At 45.2% G+C, this 6,754-nt stretch overlaps 1 long non-coding RNA gene across 1 annotated transcript; it reads right to left on the bottom strand.

The window, feature by feature from the left end:
- Positions 1–5,347: 5,347 nt before the first annotated feature.
- On the bottom strand, positions 5,348–5,991 carry LOC142046286 (uncharacterized). Its single transcript, XR_012655151.1, has 3 exons — positions 5,884–5,991; positions 5,592–5,635; positions 5,348–5,401 (listed from the first exon to the last, which is right to left on the bottom strand). It is a non-coding gene; the product is annotated as an uncharacterized LOC142046286 (long non-coding RNA).
- Between the last annotated feature and the right edge of the window lie 763 nt (positions 5,992–6,754).

Raw genomic sequence — 6,754 nt, 5'->3', positions numbered from 1 at the left:
GACCCAGACAATCCTTTGAGGGCACAGTTCTGAAAACCTGGAGCTGGGTGCTGAATGGAAGTAATCCTAGAAAAAAAAAATGATCAAAGAAGTAGCAAGTGAGGTGTTAAGTTTCTTTGGCTGAGGAACCAGAGATGCCTGGGATGGACCCGTGTATTACTGTGATAATTTGTGTCATTGAAGCCAACTGTGTTACTAAAGAAAATAGCCAGGCAGCACAGGCTCCGAGTGACACACCACCTAGCCATGAAAAATCGCCATAAGAAAATCATGAAGAAATGTTAAGTCGATGATGTTCAGTGAGCATATCCCAAGGTGCTAGTATCCGCATGAGGGACATCTGTATCCACATGTCGAGCAGAACCGTCACTGTCCAGCAAGTGTTCCCATGCAACATATCACCAGGGAATTGGTGGGAGAAAGGAGAGAAGCGGGGAGGAAAAGCCTGATTTCTCTCTGTGTTAGAGTCACTGTTTCTCTCTTAGGGAGAGTCTCGGAGAGGGAAAGAAGGGGGGGAAGGTGGATTTCCTCTCTGTTTTAAGATTCAAAGAGTTGAATCACAGCGATCTCCTAGTGTACCCAGGGAGGGAAGGATCTGGGAGGAAGAAAGGAGGGGGGAATTTTTTATTTCCCTTTGTTGTGAGACCCAAGAGGTTTGGGTCTTGGGGTCTCCAGGGAAGGATTTGGGGAGTCAGAAAGTGTCACAAAACTCTATATTTTTGGGTGGTGGCAGCTCTACCATTTCTAAGCTAGTAATTAAGCTTAGAGGGGTTCATGCAGGTACCCCATCTTTTGGACGCTAAGGTTCAGAGTGGGGGTTCATACCTTGACACCCCCTAAATCTGTCTTTTATTTGCCCAGTGCCCTGGGCCCCCTCACTCTCCGTATCCCTCTTTCACTGGGTCTCTGCTGCTCCTCACAGTCCCTGTGCCCTGACCAGCCCCTGAACCCAGCAGTGGCAGCCATCAGGCCTGTGAGCGGGGCTTCAATCTCACTGCAAACAGTTGGAGGTGTCAGCCATCTTTACTAAGGGCAGACTCACACTCCCCCATGCAGCTACAGACCATAGGGTCACGGCGACCACATTGCTGCTTCAGCCCCACTGACAGTAATAGGAGATGGCAGCCATTTTGAACAATGGAAAATTGAGGTGTGGCCTTTACCATCGTGTTTTCCTGAGACAGATAAGAAAGCAACTCCCCACCTCACCAGAGTCGTGATAAAATTGTGAAAGTTGCAATAAAACCAGAAGAGTTGGTCGTACCACGCACAGCAGGGCCTAGAGTCATGACTAGTGTATCTCCACCAAGGGATTCATTTGGGCCGACCTGCCATATGACCCGGAGCTGTCACTGGCATCTGGCAGGATTTACCTGCCCTGGGGCCCAGGCAGTTCAGTGAAAATTCCCCCATTACTTGCTCAATCTCTCACTGCACCCAAAGCTGGGCCAGCACCACATGAGCCAGGGGAGACCCATTCCTGCCCCCAACAGCGACACACTGGTACCAAACCAAAGCCAAACAGTGAGGGGCAAATTCTGCTGACACAACCCCATTGCCTCCAGGGAGTTATCCCAGGGGATAATTTAGCCCAAGGTATGGAAGGAACATGGCATGGCTGGGAATGAATGGGAACAACCCAGCCTTCTGGGCTGTTTGTCACTCTGCTCTCCGTGTCTGGGGCTGGGTCAGAGTTTGCCCTTTACAAGCTGGGTCTGGGTGTTTGTTCCCCCCGTTACACTCTGAGCCCTCGTGCTGTGTGTTGTTTGGGTGGGTTCATTGTCCCTGCAGGGGACACGAGCCAAGAACTTCTCCTGTGCTCCCTCCCCTGGGGTCTGCTCCCTGGGAGAGGAGGGGGCAGCTTTCACCAGCTGAACATTTCTAATCTCACCACTGAGCTACTGGAGCACGGAGCTGAGGACAAAACCAGGGGCAACCCTGCTGTGACCATGGGGTTGGACTATCTGGGAGCTAATGCGGCATTTCCAACTCTAGCTTGTGTGATTCCATGGACCTCCAGCCTGGCTGGTACAAGGGGAATAAATCCAGTCGGAGCAGATCTCTCCCTCCTACCCAGCAGAACGGCTCTGGGGCAGAGCAGAGCATGGGCTGCTGTGACTGGAACCCTGGCCGCTGTCTCTCCCCTCCCACAGGGATGTGGTTACCATAGTGACAGTGGGGACAGAAGGGAACATCACTGACACAGAGAGAGAAGCCAAGTCCCCCAGAGACCCACTGCCTTGGCTGCTGTGGTGCTAACACAACCCATGGCTCAAACCAAGAAGGGAAAAGAGAGGTGGAAAATGCAGCCATTTGCCTGCAGTGCAAGGAAACACTACTAGCCAGCAATGGCATAAGGAGACCGTGCTTTGGTGCTGGGCTCACCAGCAAATTACTGTGCTTAGCTGGACACCTCGGGTACTTGTGCCAAATGTGCAGACCAGATTGAATGAACACAGCCTAGAGAGGACACAGCATGAACTGATGATGTGCCAGGGGCTCCAGAGGCAGGGGACAGTCTACAGACAGTCGGGGCTCACCCAACCAAGGGGTACAAGGACCAAAATGAGGAAACCAACCCCAGTGCCCAGGAGCTCCCCACCCGACTCCTGTGCCAGGCCTGGAGAGCACATGATACAATTGTAGCAGCAGGAGATACAGCCCAGGATGCAGGCTGAAAGAGGCAGAGTGTCTGGGCTGTTTGCCCCCCAGATCCCCCTCCATCATGCACAACAGCCAACCCTTCACCTCGCCCCCAGAGAAGACAGACTGGAGAAAACCCTTTAAAGTACATCAGAAGCAGGAAGCCTGGCAAACAATCAGTGGCCCACTGAAGAATCAAAGTGCTAAAGAAGCACTCAAGGCCATTACAGAGAAACTTAATGAATTATATGCATCGGCCTTCACTGCAGAGGGTAGGAAGGTGATCCCTGCAACCGAGCCATTCTTTTTAGGTGACAAATCTGAGCAACTGTCCCATACTGAGGTGTCAGTAGAGGTGGTTGAGGAACAAATTGATAAATTAAACAATAATAAGTCACCAGGACCAGATGGTATCACCCAAGCATTTTGGAGGAACTCAAATGTGAAACTGCAGAACTACTAACTGTGGTATGTAAACTATTGCTTAAAGCAGCCTCTGTACCAGATAACTGGAGGGTAACTAAGGTGACACCAGTTTTTTAAAAAACCTCCAAAGGAGATCCTGGCAATGACATACCAATAAGCCTGACTTCTGTATCGGGCAAATCTGTTGAAACTATAGTAAAGAGCGGAATTATCAGACACAGAGATGAACACGATTTGTTGGGGAAGAACCAACATGGTTTTTGTAAAGGGAAATCATGCCTCACCAATCTATTAGAATTTTTTGAGGGTTTCAACAAGCATGTGGACAAGGGGGATCCAGTGGATACAGAGTACTTGGACTTTCAAAAAGTCTTTGACAAGGTCTCACACTGAAGGCTCCTAAGCAAAGTATTCAGTCATGGGATAAGAGGGCAGGTCCTTTCTTTCATGGATCATTAACTGGTAACAAAGGGTAGAAATAAACGGTCAGTTTTCACAATGGGAAGCAGTAAATAGTGGAGTCTCCCAACAATCTGTACTGGGACCTGGGGCCCCTTTAACGAATATATAAATGACCTAGAAAAATGGGTAAAACATGAGAAGGCAAAGTTTGCAGATGATGCAAAATTACTCAAGGTAATTAAGTCCAAAATTGACTGCAAAGAATTACAAAGGGATCTAACAAAACTGGGTGACTGGGCAACAAAATTCCAGATGAAATTCAGTATTGATAAGTACAAAGCAATGCATGTTGGAAAACATAATCCCAACTATACATACAAAATGAGGGGGATGTTGAGTCATGTTCTCGGAAAACATCTGCTCAATGTTCAGAAGCAGTCAAAAAAAAACAGAATGGAAAATGTACAGAGAAGCTAACAAAAATGCATGGAACCGTTTACATGCAAGGAGAGATTGAAAAGACGGATTGTTCAATTTAAAAAAGAGATGACTAAGGGGACTATGAATTAAGTCTGTACAATTATGAATGGTATTGAGAAAGGTAATAGGGCCATGTTATTTACCCCATTGCATAACACAGAACTAGAAATCATCTGATGAAATTAATAGGCAGTAGGTTTAAAACAAACAAAAGGAAGTATTTCTTCACACAACACACAGCCTGTGGAATTCATTGCCAGGGGATGTTGTGAAGGCCAAAAATATACCAGGGTTCAAAAAAGAATTAGATAAATTGATGGAGGATAAGTTCATCAATGGCTGTTAGCCAAGATGATCAGTGACTCAATCCCTATGCTCTGGGTGTCCTAAAACTCTGACCACCAGAATCTGGGACTGGACAAGAGGGGAGGATCACTCAATGATTCCTGTTCTATTCATTCCCTCTTAAGTACCTGACACTGGCCGCTGTTGGAAGATGGGATCCTGGGTTAGATGGACCATTGGTCTGACACAGTGTGGCCGTTCCTATGTTTTTATGGCTGATGCTCAATTTCAGCTTATGATTTTTACAAACAAGTTGAAATATTTTAATAAGTTCTCTGATTTTTAAAAAGTCTAAATTCTTTTTTATCTAAGTGTCCATATAAACATGTTTAGAGATGGGGCCTGTAAATGAAATGTTACGGGTGAATTTCACCTCTGTACAGAGGCAACACACACAGCACATCATTATGTTCTTATGTTATTTAAATCCATGTAAAGACGTATTGTAAAGACTTAGGTGGGTTTAAAGTGGTGCCTTGGCCTGGTGCTGACTCTCTGCACTAGAGTGATTTTTACCCTAAGGGAACAAAACAAAAAAAATCCCATATTTGTAACCACACATAAAATAGAGATGAAAATATTTTATTGTAACTCATTGAAATACAAGTACAAACTGTAAGCGTAGTTTTTAAAGACAAACCAATTTAGAGTTAGAGAAAGCAGAATCCAGACCTGATCTTGCATGTACAATTCTAATATTTGTTACCAGGAAACGATTACTTTTCTAATACTTTAGAAGAACACAGAGAACGCTTGTTAGGGTCTCTCACTTTAAATGGCACGTATCTTCTGCAGGCTTTTACAAGCTCTGGCAACCAATGTATTAATAACTTAAAAAAAAAGTCTCACTCTACCAGGATGTAAAAATTACCATTAATCTGGTTATTCATATATTTTTCACTACAACTGTCTAATATTTCATACATCAGAGCCCAAGATTACCTGCACAATTTCATTTTCATTATAAATCAAAACATGACTATAAAATAATTCTGACGTGTCTCTAAACAATGTTTGTTTACTTTTGAGAGGTTTATACTACAGCGGTCTCCTAAGACATGCTTTCATAATAAGGTGTCTTTGGTACAGATTTCTCAGTACACCTCTACCTTGATATAATGCTGTCCTCGGGAGCCAGAAAATCTTATTGCGTTATAGGTGAAAACGCGTTATATCGAACTTGCTTTGATCCGCTGGAGCACGCAGCCCCGCCTCCCCGGAGCACTGCTTTACCGAGTTATATCTGAATTCGTGTTATATCGGGTCGCATTATATCGGGGTAGAGATGTACATACTATTAGTAAAGCACAAATGCTAATTAATGGTTTGACTTACTGATCTCTGTATAGTATCAGAGGGGTAGCTGTGTTAGTCTGGATCTGTAAAAGCAGCAAAGAGTCCTGTGGCACCTTATAGACTAACAGACGTTTTGGAGCATGNAACAAGAGTACTTGTGGCACCTTAGAGACTAACAGACGTTTTGGAGCATGAGCTTTCGTGGGTGATGTGGGTATTCACCCACGAAAGCTCATGCTCCAAAACGTCTGTTAGTCTATAAGGTGCCATAGGATTCTCTGCTGCTTTTACTGATCTCTGTATAAACATTCTGCACTAATATAGGGTGAGGACATATAAGCTGTTGAGATGCAGGACTTAGGAATTTGTAGAGTTATGAAACAGTGAAATTCTTTTAATGACATTTTAGAGATTATGGGATGTGAGGGAAACACACACATTAGACATGAGTTTGCCATGTGAGGTATTAGCAGTCAAAGCCAAGCTGCTTTTGGGCTGCAGAGCCATCATGTCCCCGAGCAGGGAGGTGACTGAGCCGGCGAGAACTCTTGGAGCGATCATTCCTGGAATGGTGCTTTCAGATCTTGACATTTCACGACCAGAAAAGGTGAATTATAAGGGTGCTGGAGACGAGCAGTAAAATGGGTTGGGCATTTGGAAGAACTGAATCGTTTAACATGGGCCAAAGGTTTATACGTAGGTAGAACTGGGTAAAATTGAAGAAAAGAACAATTATGGTAGCAGGACATTTTCCTAACAGATAGTGGGGCTTTCATCAACAAACAGATGATTTCCATCAGTAATTTGTTTAAGACTGAATGGAACAACACATTGGAGGAGATACTGTTGGGAACAATCCCCCAAAGTCTCAATCCCCCAAGACCTGGAGAAAAGGGACACAGGCTTTGGAGTCACGTGGACTATGTCTGCACAGCATTTTGGAGCAAGCATCCCAGCCAGGACTAGCAGGTCTCGCACTAGTGCTCTAAAACCAGCTTTAGAGACGTCTCTGGGAAGCTTCAGCTTGAGCTGAAGCTCGAGTTCTGGAGTCTAAGGGTTTGGTTGGGCGTTTATCAACCTGGGCTGAGAGACGTGCTCCTGTGCACTCCAAAATGCCGTGTAGACACACCCTGAGGTGCTTTGAAAATGTTACTTAAGAAAA

This window comes from Chelonoidis abingdonii, chromosome 2, assembly GCF_003597395.2.
Source record: "Chelonoidis abingdonii isolate Lonesome George chromosome 2, CheloAbing_2.0, whole genome shotgun sequence".
NCBI lineage: Eukaryota > Metazoa > Chordata > Testudines > Testudinidae > Chelonoidis > Chelonoidis abingdonii.
This window is presented reverse-complemented; position numbering and strand designations above follow the sequence as displayed.